Consider the following 13,404-nt stretch of genomic DNA (forward strand, 5'->3'; position numbering starts at 1 on the left):
GAGTATTCAACGCTGACAGCAGAAGCTGGCTGATTTGAATGAGACGACCTGGTTACTGTGAACGGGGAGCGCTTTATGAACATTCTGTGACGCGCGAGCAGAACCGGGGACAGTGTGTCTGTTAAGAATGTGGGATCGTGAGCGGGCACGTGATTTACACACATAAAAATACGTACAACTTTTTTTTCTTCGTCATTTTCTTTGCTTTATTGGTGGTAGTCCAGTGTTCGCCTTTGTGTTTGGCGGGTTTTGCCGGGTTCCGCAGGAAGTTAGAGAAAATAGAGGAGTCAAAGCTCATATGACGCCATAGATGGGCGACGAAACGGAAATAAAGAAACATCCCGTGTCTTCGAATTAAACTATAAATTTCTCCGTATTTTAAAGTTGGTGGAAACTGTTGGGATAATGTAAGTACACATCTAATAGAAATATATAACATAGATACAGTTATTTTTGCTATTTTTAAAGCAGAAAAAAAAAACATATTGTGGCTTTAAGGATAGCATATTGGTGTGCAATACAACTGAGTCTGCACAGGGTGTTTATATTGTTATATTATATCTTGAAATTGACAGTGTTTTGATGGTGTGGCTTGGACGCGGTGTCCGTCGAAAAAAGACTCCTAAGAGGTCCTATCTTTAGCAACACACCGTCACGGCTGGTTCACACATGCATTGACTAGAGTAGGCGTGCAGCTCCGGTAGCCGTGTCGCAGCCGTAACGCTCCGCAGAATGTGCAATGTAAATAAAGAGATGAAAAAAGCGTAAATTATGGCAGACAATTTGTATTTTCTGAACATGTTTTTGCTAACTAATGAAATACTTGAACAGACTACTGATCTATCTGTAAAACACAATCCGAAAGAGCTGTATTTTAAGTTCACAATACACTTAATTTCTAATAAGCAGGAACAATTACCGACTTTAAACAAATACCCATTTAAATGTTTAGGATGTTTGCTTTGTAAGACTGTTTAGGGAGACTTTAGATTTAAAGATGCTGTCTCTTCATGCAATGTATTCTCAGTCAAATCATACAATTTCCTATTGATTCAATAGATTGCGTGAGCCCATTAGAGTATCACAATATGGCGGCGCGGTGGCTTCAATGTTTATGACGTCATAAGCTATCCTTCATTCTATAAAGATCAGTGGTTTTAACATACAGTATAATGCTAGTTATGGGACGGCCCCTGCCTATCTCTGCAGTTTAGTTACCTCTCATACTCCAGCTCACTCTCTGCGATCTTCTAGATCATGTATCCTTCAGCAGCCTCGATATAAATTAAAGTCTATGGATGAACAAGCATTTTCAGTCTCAGCACAACGTCTATGGAATTAAGACAGAGATAGCGATATGAGTTAAGCTGCATGTAAATGGAAAATGTCCATGCTGCCTTTTGAAACAAAGGATGGGGTGGTATTATTTCCCGCTCCTCAAGCACTTTAGCCATTTGCCGCAGACGAGACAGACATGCTCTCTGACACCATCCCACCCTGTTGATGTTGGCGTGAACATGCTGTCACAGCCTGGGACCCACAGGAAAATCCAATATTTGAACTTTTCACTGCTGGATTGCTGCACTCTGGCTAAGAGGGTAAGCTTTGTTGAAGAGTTGGCAACCAGGCAGAGACAATTCTGTGGCAGACTTTGCCACAGGCACAGCCAAGCTCAGATGTGCCATTTGCTGTGAATGGGAGTGTAATTTTTAGAAATTTAGTGCAGTGCAAGAGCTGCTTGCTCAGGTTATGCAACACATTGGACCTTTCACTGGGGTGAGATGTGTAATATGGGTTAGTGGATTTCAAGTCAACTAAACTTGTGTTGCCACCCAGAGCAGCAAGTCAGTGTCATTTACATTTTTTAAACTGTATTCAAGTATGCATTGCTTTCAAGAGATAATGCCTGTTTAAGTATGATAACTATAAAGATAACTATACAACAACTATATTAGAGCCCACACCAGCGGATGATAAAGGTCTGTTTATTAGCCCACACCAGCGGATGTGTGAGTATGTTTAGTATAAATTTGTGCTGCAGTTGTCTGAAATGTTCAAGCATTTTAAAGTTTGTAGTTTTTTCAGCTGAAAAACAAAGTATTTTGAAATTGATAAAAGGAATCTGAAATTGATTCCAATGATATTGTTCCTCTCTGTCATTATTATTATAGCTGTTACCTCCCTACTCTCATTGAATTAGTATGATTAATTAAAACTCTAGTCATAGTTATACTAAAATAATACGTAATATAAATTAATACAGACGATTACTCAAATACTGAAAAAAATTATAAATAATAAATATAGTCATAAGCAGCAATCATCAGGTTCCAAGCATACATTTTTTCCCCTCCTAACCTTATGCTTGGACCTAATGCATAAATGCTTGTTTTATTATTCATAAAATGATATAACATGCTATAGTGAAAAAGACAATTGGACAACATTATATTTGTGTCTGGTGGCAGCTTTTCTAGTGATCTCGCTATAACAAAAGCTCATTATCACGTCTTAATATTCTCTCGTGGTCTCAACATAAAATTTGCTTTCTCATCATCTATATTTTCTTTTGATCTTGACATAACAAATGTTGTTTTCTAAGTTACACAACTGTGCCAACAGGTGGCAGCATAGTAATGGATATAAATGATGGGGTGTGGTATACAGTATATCCACCTTTTGTGTTAGATCATATTGGCCAAGATTGTACATGTTTGGGACAGAGTAAAGACGTGATTAAGACGTGATTGCTATAATTTTCGCAGTATTGTGTGTGTTACTTACAATTAACTTGTAAATGTTAAAGAAGACAGACCATTTAAGGGCATACAGGCATCTCATGGACAGGACTCTAGCCTCAGAAATAGTGTTCAGAACTCTCGCAGGTAGATCCATCGACTCCTGTCGAGGGGCCAGAGGTGAAGGGCCCACACCTCTGGTTGGGGCTGCTAAATTGTTCCGTTCGCTTGAGAATGGAGGTTCGTCCTCAGGGGAATTGGCCACTGGGCTGCTGAGAGCAGCTGTGTCAACTCTGGGAACCATTGTTGGTTCCGCCAGGACTGTGCGTCTGTCTTTCCTGATCCGTTTGATGACCTGAGGGAGCAGCGCGACTGGAAGGAAAGCATAGCGAGGAAGGCTGGGCCATTCCTGGGCTACCCTATCCCTGTCCCGCAAGAAATATAATATAATATGGGCAGTGAGAGTTCTATTTGTCTGAAGACACGTTGCCCTGGGACAGCATGTCTGCTTCTTGGTTCAGTTTGTCCGGTTGTACCCGATGAGGCATCTTATCAGTTTGTAAAGAGGCCTCGATCTGTTTCCACCTTGGTGGTTTATGTAGGATACCACCGTTATTTTGTCCGACCGGACTAAGACTTGCTTGGTCCTTTTTCAGATCTGGCAGGAAGGTTCTGAGGGTCAGAAAGAATGCCAGCATTTTCAGGCAGTTGGTATGATGCCTCTTGTCCGTGTTCAACCAGTAGCCGGAAGTGGTCTGCCCTCGCACAGAGCTCCCCAACCTTTTCGTCAGTCAATACCACTTTCCTTCTGGAGACCATCCCCATGTCCATGCCCGATTGGAACCAATGAGGGTCCTTCCATGCAGTCAGGGCTATGATACAGCTGTAATCTGCCCTGATGCACAGGCATCCAAGACGCCAAGCGTGGGCTGGAACTCAAGGTTTCAGCCAGTACTGTAGTGGCAGTGTGTGAAGCCGGCTCAGCTTAAGTAATGGTGACACGTGAAGCCGATGAGGCCCAGCATTCTCTGAAACTTTCTCTGAAAAGGGGGTTAAGAAACAAACCTTGTAAAATGCCGCAAGCTGTTGAATCGTCAGGGCTTGTTCTGGCATAAGCATGGCCCACATTTTGATTGAACTGAGAACTGGTCTCAGGAACATTGACTGGAGGACACTGAGTTCTTGTCTGTATTGATCCTAAGTCCCAGGAATTCCAAATGGCTGAAGAGCACAGATCTGTAAATGTCTAGCGCAGCCTCCGACTGGGCTAGAAAGAGCCAGTCATCAAGGTAATTCAGGATGCACACTCCCTTCAGGTCTTCAATTCGTTAAAGTGTGTGGAGCTAGGGACAGACTGAATGAAAGGACCATATACTAAGAAGCCACCAACTATCTGGATATGAAAGTATGCGTCTTTTAGATCCACCAAGAAAAAACAATCCCCATGGCATACTTGCGAGAGGATTTGTTTCCATCTTGACATCTTGAATGTCCATTTCATAAAATCGCAGTTCATATGTTTAAGGTCTGAGCCATCCTTCTTTGGAATGAGGAAGTAGGGGAGGAAGCGGGGAGGCCTGCGAGCGAATTGCAGTAACCTCGTTTTACTGTGTCCAAAACCCAACTTCACACTGGGGATGGCTTCCTAACCCTCGGCCAAGGGTTGAAGTCGATCGAGCGAGAGCCCGCTGTGTGTGGGGCTGAAGTTCATGGTTAATGGGAGAGAAAAATAGCGAGAAAAATAAGAGAAAAAATGAAAATGTTTGTCTTTTTATTTTGTTTGCAATAACAGCAGCTAGTTCCATTGGAGTGTGAACATAAATGGGCCCAATCCTTGCAACAAACACATTGCTTCCAAAACCCGGAACTAAACGTAGGGTTGGCAGGCTAACTCGAGGATGTTTAGGGGGTGGTCTCGCAGCAAGACTAAGCCCCCTCCTCTTCCTTCCCAAAGGATTAGGATGGCTTCTGAGGTGCAGGATCCAGGGTTAACTTAGGCCGGGGACCCTGGCACTTTGAAAAGGGGAAGATTGGGGAAGCGGGAACATTGCCAAGGCAATAGCTCTGGTTTGCGCTGAGTGGTCGAAGGCTTTGCGGGCTGCTGGGTCGACATTTTCTTCTGGTGATTGGAAGCAGCTGCAGAACTGGAGAGCTTGAGTAGGAAGTGTTACATAGATAGCCTGTGGCGTCTTCTGTGCAGCAGTGAAGCACTCATCCTGAGGTGGTGGAGCTCCTATGGAAACATTTCGGTCGTGCCAAGGTAGACCTTTTTGCATCCAGGGAAACATCACACTGCCAACTGTGGTTTTCCCTGAGTCATCCAGCCCCTCTGGGGTTGGTTCCGATAGTAGAGGAGTGGCCGAGGTCACGCCTGTACGCATTTCCCACGATTGCTCTGCTCTGTTTCTGGTTCGTCGGGACAGGGTCAGTCTATTCACTGCATGAAAAGTGGGGTTTTCGTCCCTGTAAACTGCCGTGAATCCCACTAATCTCCGGCAGTTATTGGACGTTTTCAGCGTTGCATGTTCGCGTTTGTCTGTGCCGAAAATCACTTGAAAATTAAAGGCAGCAGGTGTGTTTGATTAGGGTTGGAGATGAACTGTGCAGGACAGTCGACCGGCACAAAGAGCCTCGCTCACCTTTTACTGGGCTCTATGCGATGAGGACATACTCAGCTCATACTCAGAGACATAGACTTTACGGGGAAGAAACTTTTGAAATGCAGTTGCCTGCTTTTTCACTCGAAATCTTTTGACGATCGAATTCTCTGAATTGCAAAATATCTTTTATCCCTTTCTTTAATGTCAGAAAGATTTAACCAGAGATGCCTCTCCGTGGCCACCAGAGCTGCCATAGAGTGGCCGATAGATTTTGCCGCTTCCCTAGTGGCCCGAAGAGACAGATCAGCTGCCTTCCTGATCTCCGCTATTGTATCTCTCCCCACTTCCTCACATTCACCATCTATGTCCTTTAATAATTCAGCCTGCCTTTCCATAAAACACAGAGAGACAAACACACATCAAATTGACAGATACGATTTCACATAGAGCGCTTGTGAAGACACAGAAGCTAGTGTTTGTTCGGTCCAGAGGCGCTTTATACTGTAGGTTCCTGGTCAATGATGTCACCCGCCTAGGACGTCCCACCACGCCATTGGACTGGTTTCACGAGTGCTTCATGACGCAATCACGCAGGGGCATTTCCGTGGGAAAGGAAACTGACCTGTTGATCTCAGACTACGTGAGGACGTATGCAGCTGTATCATGTCAGTGATGTAAGGGGGTGCCTGTCCTTGTTGGGCTCTAAAAGTAAGTACCAAAATTTTTAAATGAATTCTAAATTGCACTGGTAACCAATGAAGTGAAGCTAAGCTAAGTGTGATATGTGCCCTTTTACTTGTGTGAGTGCTGCCTTGCAGTAGAATTCTGAACAGTCTGGAGGCGATAAAGATCTTTCTTATTAAGACAAGTAAAAAGACTGTTGCAATAATCTAAGTGAGACAAAATAAAAGCATGTGATCATCTCCAATTCGGCCTACTGTAATCCAATACTCCAATTTGATACAGTGTTGATTGATGCTAAGTTTTGTATGATTTGTGTTGAACAATTATTTGAGTTTAAAAGCTGTGCTTAAAAGGAACACTTCACCATTTTTTTTTAAATAGGGCTTATTCACATTCTTTCTTACATTTAGATGTGTACAAATGCATTTTTGTCTCGGTGCATGCATTGTTTTAGTTTGACAGGGTTGGCACATCTTACCTTTTATACCACTGTTGAATCACAACGAATGCATTAATATTATGAACAGCAGCTAGGCTAATTATTTCCTTGTTCTGCTGTTAAGTAGATAGCGTTCATAAGCTCCAGTTTGCAGAAAAGTCTTTCACTTCTGTAACAGTGGTAACCCGATAATAAATTCTAATAATCAACCAATAATTATTCAAATAAAAAGTTAATAAGTTCAGGCATTCTCTCAAAAATACAAACATGTACATACTGTGACGTTGTGCGGAGAAATAGTGCTGAGGCTGGGTCCAAACACAGTAGAAATAGTGCTGAGGCTGGGTCCAAACACAGTGTATAGCTTTATTAATCAAACTCAGGAACAGGGTACATAGACTAGAACAAGACTCGGAATCAAAAGGCCCCAACGTAGCATACATAAATTCAACAACCAACAAAGACAGGGCAGAAACACAGGGCTTAAATAATCAAGGATAAACGAGCTAGACAAGATAACAAGGGGGCGTGAGAAATAAGAAACACCTGGGAAAAATAATTACTAGACGGGGAACGATTGACAAGACACAAAACCACATCATGACACATACATGTTTCTGACATATATATGGGAGCCCTGTTTGTGCTAAATAGTGCACTTACCTTTGCCATTGTTTATTAGCAACTGAAAAAAGCAAGGATCTCAAGGACCCCAAAACACCTTAGACCCCAGAGGGTTAAAGGTGATTTTCTCAATGTTTCTCTGCCAAATATTTGATTTATATTTAAAATCAATATTTATATTTGCCAAATATATTTAATATTTGATAAATAAACGATTTATTTAGGTTTCAGGTGATTTGAAGTTCAAAAAAAAATTACCCATGTGTACCCATAAATTAAAAGTACTGATGCATGTGATTTCTCTCCATCTATGCATAAAGGCACACCCTTGAATGAGCGTGGATTTCTAGTGCATTTACTTGAACTTCTTAGGTAATATCTATGGTTTAACCCATTTGAGAGGCAGCCAAAATCAGAATTTAAAATAGACTGAATAAAGCTCTACGAACTTGACATGCAATGAGGCACAGTCTGACAAGGGATTGTGCAGATCCCTTTGAAGCACTTCAAAGTCCTTTGAAACTGCATTGATTTCGACTTCAACAATTTGGTTACCATAACTTAATTTCTTTCCCACTGAAGAAAGAAAGACATGAACATCTTGGATGGAATTGGGGTTGAGTAAATTATCAGGAAATGTTAATTTTGGGGTGAACTAATCCTTTTAACGTTGCTTGGGAAAATTTACTTGGGAAAAAAAGGAGAAATGGTGTTGGGATGGTTGTTGTTGCAGCACAGACTGTGTATCATCTGTTAACGTCTGGTATTTTCACCTGACAGTACATGCAAAAACTAATCAATAACCAATGCAGGAGAAATGACTAGCTCTACATTAACATTTTAACTGCCACTGTAAATGAATAAACAAGGTTGTTTACATTATCAATGTGAAACAGCATAACTTAGGATTTGGGAAAGCTGTTAATAATTGGCCTATGCAGTCTATTTATCAACTGAATAATTTGAAAGAAGTTGACTTTTTCTGGCATTCCTCTGGACTGGCATTGAATCACTGTCATGGTAAGTACTGGAACATATTGAGTCATCAGCCATCCAAATACCATATGAAGAGTTCAGATGCAAAAGCCTCTAAATGCCATTTGAAATTTTCTTCTTTAATGATGATTTTTTTATCAAACTTGTATATTTAAGTTCAGTAATTTCACTTAAATGACAATTAATAGGTAATTATCATTGCCATTTAAGTGAAATCACTGAACTTAAATATACAAGCTTGATAAAAATGATCATTCTAGAAGAAAGTTTCAAATGTCACTTAGAGGCTTTTGCATCTGAACTCTTCATATACAGTTATTTTATTATTTACCTCCCAAAAATATATTTGTATGTTTGTCTCCTATTGAAGCGTATTAGACTCTCCACACATCAAATAACTAAGAATGATGACAAAAATCTATCAACTTCAATAGCATAAATAGTACGCTAAGAAAATGATACATTTATTCCTGCTGCAATGCCTGCTGGGAAGCCTCAATCACACAGCTCCTTATGCTGGATCAAATGTAATTGATATTTTATTGTACAATTACAGCTACCAGAGGAAAAACCAGGGATTCACTGTCTAGGATACACAAATCAGTGTCTGAAAAAAGTCTTCCTGCCCTCTGCCTAACACGGTAAATATCCTTATGCAGGCTGGCCCAAAGCTTGACATACAGGACACAAAGCAAGGTGATCATCTTTCAAACTCTTTGTCTGCCATGTCCTGCACACATTCATTTCACTCATAGATGATTTATGCAAGTAGGTATGCACACACACACACACACACACACACACACACACAGGGACACAGGGAAATGCTTCTGAACACAGAAGTACACAATTGTTCAACCAACAATGTCATCAAACTCATATCTGACAAAAGCACATTGAAATCTATTTTTGTACAACAAAATTCCCTGAGAACAACATACAGCATCAACCATTGTGGTGAAACAGGGCAGCTAGCCAGCATTCAAGTTGGACATGTGATAACATGCCTGCATTTGTTCCAATTGTTTGTACAGTAAAACATGTTGAATTAAGTAAAAAGTTGAATGTAAACAGCTTGAAAAAAAGTTAAGTAAACAAGTTTGTTTTGTTCTTCTAACATAAGTCTTCAGAAATGTCATTAGGTAGATATTTATTTTTCCTCCGAAGTCATAAAGTTAAGGTAAAGGCTGTTCAAGCAAAAAAAAAAAAAAAAAAAGATTTTATTTTAAAATTAATTTAATTAATTTCAAGTATACTTAAAATACTTTGTTTTATGAATTTAATTTATTTATTTATTTCAAGTATACTTAAATTGCATTTATTTATAGTATAGCAAATATAGTATATTTCTGACAAGGGTCACAGGTCAGGGTGGGCTCTTAGTGACCAACCGGCACCCTTAACATGCATACCACCGTGAAGAGCTAAACCGCAGGACACAACAGGCAGGACAACCGTATAACAGTCTCTTTATTTACTTTGCTACATTCTGGCTCAAGGAAGTAACAAAATAAAGGGATCAGAGTCCAAAAATATATTAAACAATATTTCCCTTTCGTCCTGGGAACTCCAACATTTCGTCGGGGAGTTCCCCGATCACGCTAGGGAGCCTAATTACCTCTGATTATCTGAATTAAAAATGAGCCAATAAAAATTGACATGCAATCTTTGCATTCCGCGAGCCGCCTACTAGCGCGGATATAAAAAGCGGAAGTAAACATTGCAGTGATGCTTTTTGCTTCGGAGCCTCTCAGAAAAAAGCTTACCTGCGGTTCTGAAGTTTGGAATGAGCCAGAAGAAACGTTTGGTGTGCTGGTGTTACGGTGCTTCCAGTGATCCTCGTCTCAAGTGCAGCACGCGGTTGCAGTTTCCGGCGGTGTCTGCGGCTGTGATCCCTCAGCTCCACGGTGTGTTCACCTCAGTGTTGTAGTCGAGACCAGCTCACTCGAGTCCGAGTCGAGACCGAGACCATAGAGGGTCGAGTCCGAGTCGAGACCGAGACCAAAGAGAGTCGAGTCCAAGTCGAGACCGAGACCAGAGAGGTTGGATAACCTAAGGTTGTGTCTCAAACCAGACTTAAACATTTCTTCAAGAATATGTAAAATATTTGGTGGTAACAATAAAATTGGCACCATACTCAAACAGTAAACTAAATATACCATGGAATCATGTACACTGTAGGCTAATGGTAAAAAGGCCACATAGTGGTGTAGAGAATAATATGATTATTAGTTACAATTGTTACAATCAGTAAGTGGTCTTTCACAGAACATTACTGCACACGAATTCTGTGTGGCTCTTATATGCAAAATGAATTATGGATGATAAGGCAGACATTTTCATAGTTGAGCAAGAGGCTCCACATCACATCTGACCTGGGTCCTGCTGCATTTGCATGCCGCGAACATTATAGTCTCAAGTCATGCGCAGTTGCGCACAAGAAAGTCAGCAATTATTGGACGTTTCAATCAAACAACAATTTAAAGAAATATTAACATACAGTAATAATCATGACATATTTTGAATGGGACTCGAGTGGACTCGGAAATAAGTCCGAGTCCCGACTCCCAATATGTTCGAGTACGAGTCAATTCAGAGTCAAAATGCACAGGAGTCCATGACAAGACCGAGTCCATTAAAAAATGGTCTCGAGACCGAGTCCGAGACCGAGTCTCGAGTCCACAACACTGGTTCACCTCCTTTTCAGGATGTCGACTCGCCTGTGCTTTTCTGGATGCGGTCGACTTCTCCCTCAGGCTTATGGCCACAAACACTGCCTCACGTGTCTAGGCTTAGCACACGCTGAAGGAATATGAATATGACTCTCGCAATACTACATTCAAGACTGAGATCCCTGAAACATGGGGGAGTCCCTTCAGATAATCTCCGATCTATTTCGTCTGCCGGTTCAGTTCAGCAGACGGCTACTTCGGTGATTCCTGTTGGTGAGCGAGTGAGGATCACCGTGAGAAACGCGACTGGTGAAAGATCCTGTCGGGCGCCTCACGCCTTTAGTCCCTTTCTTCCCCGTGGTGCATTAAGGGGGTTGAGGAAGTCTTGATTGGTGCCCCTGGCATTCGGGCGGAGGCAACCAGACTCCTCCTTCCTCACCACTCTGGACAGCGGGGCGGCGCACGGGTACGAGGGAATTCCCCCGGTGGAGCAGTCTATCGCGATGCAACTGTGTCCGAAGACCGCTTCCACCTGGCAGGGTGCCCCTCCACTCTCCTCCCGCGCCTGTGGGTTTTCGAGGCTGTCTCTGAGCAGCATCGCTCTCATTCCCCTCTTTCCAGTCTGCGGATAGCAGCAGCGCTTCCTCGGTTGTGTCGCTCCTGTCGGCAGCTGGGGCCGGAGGGGCAGAGACCAGCTCACGAGTAGGCGGGGCCTCGTGCCTCGTCTCTCCCCCTCCCCTCACCACGGGGCGGCCCGTAGCAGAAAGCCCATGGGCCCTCTCTGCCTTCCGCCCCCTGGTGGAAGCAGGTTCCTGGCAAGCTCCACGCCCAGACCCCACTTCCAGTGGCTACATTGCCTCTGGAGCCGGCTCCCTGCCTTCCACCTCGCTGCCCCTCAGCGGGTACGCCGATGGTTCGGGTGGGCTCGTTGGGTCGGTACCTAGAGATCTGGCTAGCGCTTCTGGGTCCGTCCCGATGGCTCATCCGCACCATTCGGTTTGGCAATGCAATTCAGTTTGCACGCCGACCTCCCAGTTTCAGGGGCATTCACTTCACCCTTGTTCCTCCATCACCCCTCCGTTGCAGATTAGGTATCTTTCGAAAGCTTACGAACTCAAAATTCAACCTGTGAAAAACATTTTGAAATTGGACGATTGAGAGGCGAGCAAGGTCTTTTAAATGAGCAGCTTCAAACTCTGTTGTTCTCTTGTGCTCTGCATCACACCACACGATAACGCTGGATAAAAATAAATAAATAAAAACTTGCAGGCTGTTGTAGTTCACCCAGGACTGGACTTTATTCTGTTATGTTGTTTATTTTGATTGGTGAACTGTCTTTGAGCTAAACAGGAGATGTTGATTTTTGCCCCTCCGCTCCACTTGCGTGTTCTTAAAGAGAAACACAGTCTTTTCAGCTGGACATTATAAAATTGCTATCTTCCTACACTAAACTAGTGAATTTTCATAAGACATATTCAGAGATGATAAACAAGATGTTATATAATAATACTTTAATAAAAACCCAATTTTGACAAAAAACGGACATTTAGACTTTACTGAAAACGTACCAGCGCGACATCCGACGGGTTTTCCCAGATCGCATCACATATTTAGTTAATAAAACTTGTACATAATATGTATTTGGTTCTGTTTTGTTTGCAATACGGAGTCCCTTTTACGATTTTGATTTGGCTACAGGCTCAAAGCGCTATAGACCATTTCACAAGATGTAAACAACACTGGTCCAGAAACACTTCAATTCAATTTCAATTTGTAACTGTTTTCTTTATTTCACATGTAAAGAAAACATCTTAAAGATGTTTGTTTAACTTTTTGATTCAGTTTTAAATGTTCTGTTGGTTGTATTTTATCCCAGATTTTATGTAGTGTTAAAAAACTGAAACAGGAAGTGCTTCTGGACCAGTGTTGTTTACATCTTGTGAAATGGTCAAGCTAAGAAATAATTATTCTTCTGTTGCCATGGAAGGTACCTTTTTTCTTAGAACAAATGAATAATCAAAGAGTTCGTTGGACGAACTTATTAATTGATTGTAATATTAATTCAGCCACATCAAGCTAATCCAATTAACTGACCCAAATATTCATAATTAATAATAACAAGTTATTATTTATTATTAATATTCCAAAGAGCTGATTTGTTACACTGTACACTGTAGAAAAAGGAGGTGAACACCTTCAAAGAAGCAAAGTGAGTGCAAATATTATGGAGTAGGCCTACAGACTGCACATATTCCCCCAATACAATAAAACCATCTGCCGGGAATGTTGCTTTTAATCCGCCCCCTTTTTCAAACTTAAATTCCTCTGCAGCACATCAAGCAGTGGGCGGATTCCCGCCGTGGCACCCCTCCGCATGCCATACTTCAACATTACCCGAAGTGAACTCGCATCCTAGGGTCTTCCAACACTGTTGGCAGTCAGCCATGTCATCACAGCTGCTCCAAAGAGGAACACTAACTGATTTCAGCTTAAATTCCCTTTCTATATATATATATATATATATATATACACTTAAGGCACACTTACAAATATCACTAAGACTCCCGGAATTCTATAATTACTATAATGGCCATAGCAGTCATTCTTACTGCTCATACATTATTTGCATATAATTTCAATAAGTTATATCA

Source organism: Pimephales promelas, chromosome 4, assembly GCF_988280905.1.
Source record: "Pimephales promelas chromosome 4, fPimPro1.hap1.1, whole genome shotgun sequence".
Classification (NCBI taxonomy): domain Eukaryota; kingdom Metazoa; phylum Chordata; class Actinopteri; order Cypriniformes; family Leuciscidae; genus Pimephales; species Pimephales promelas.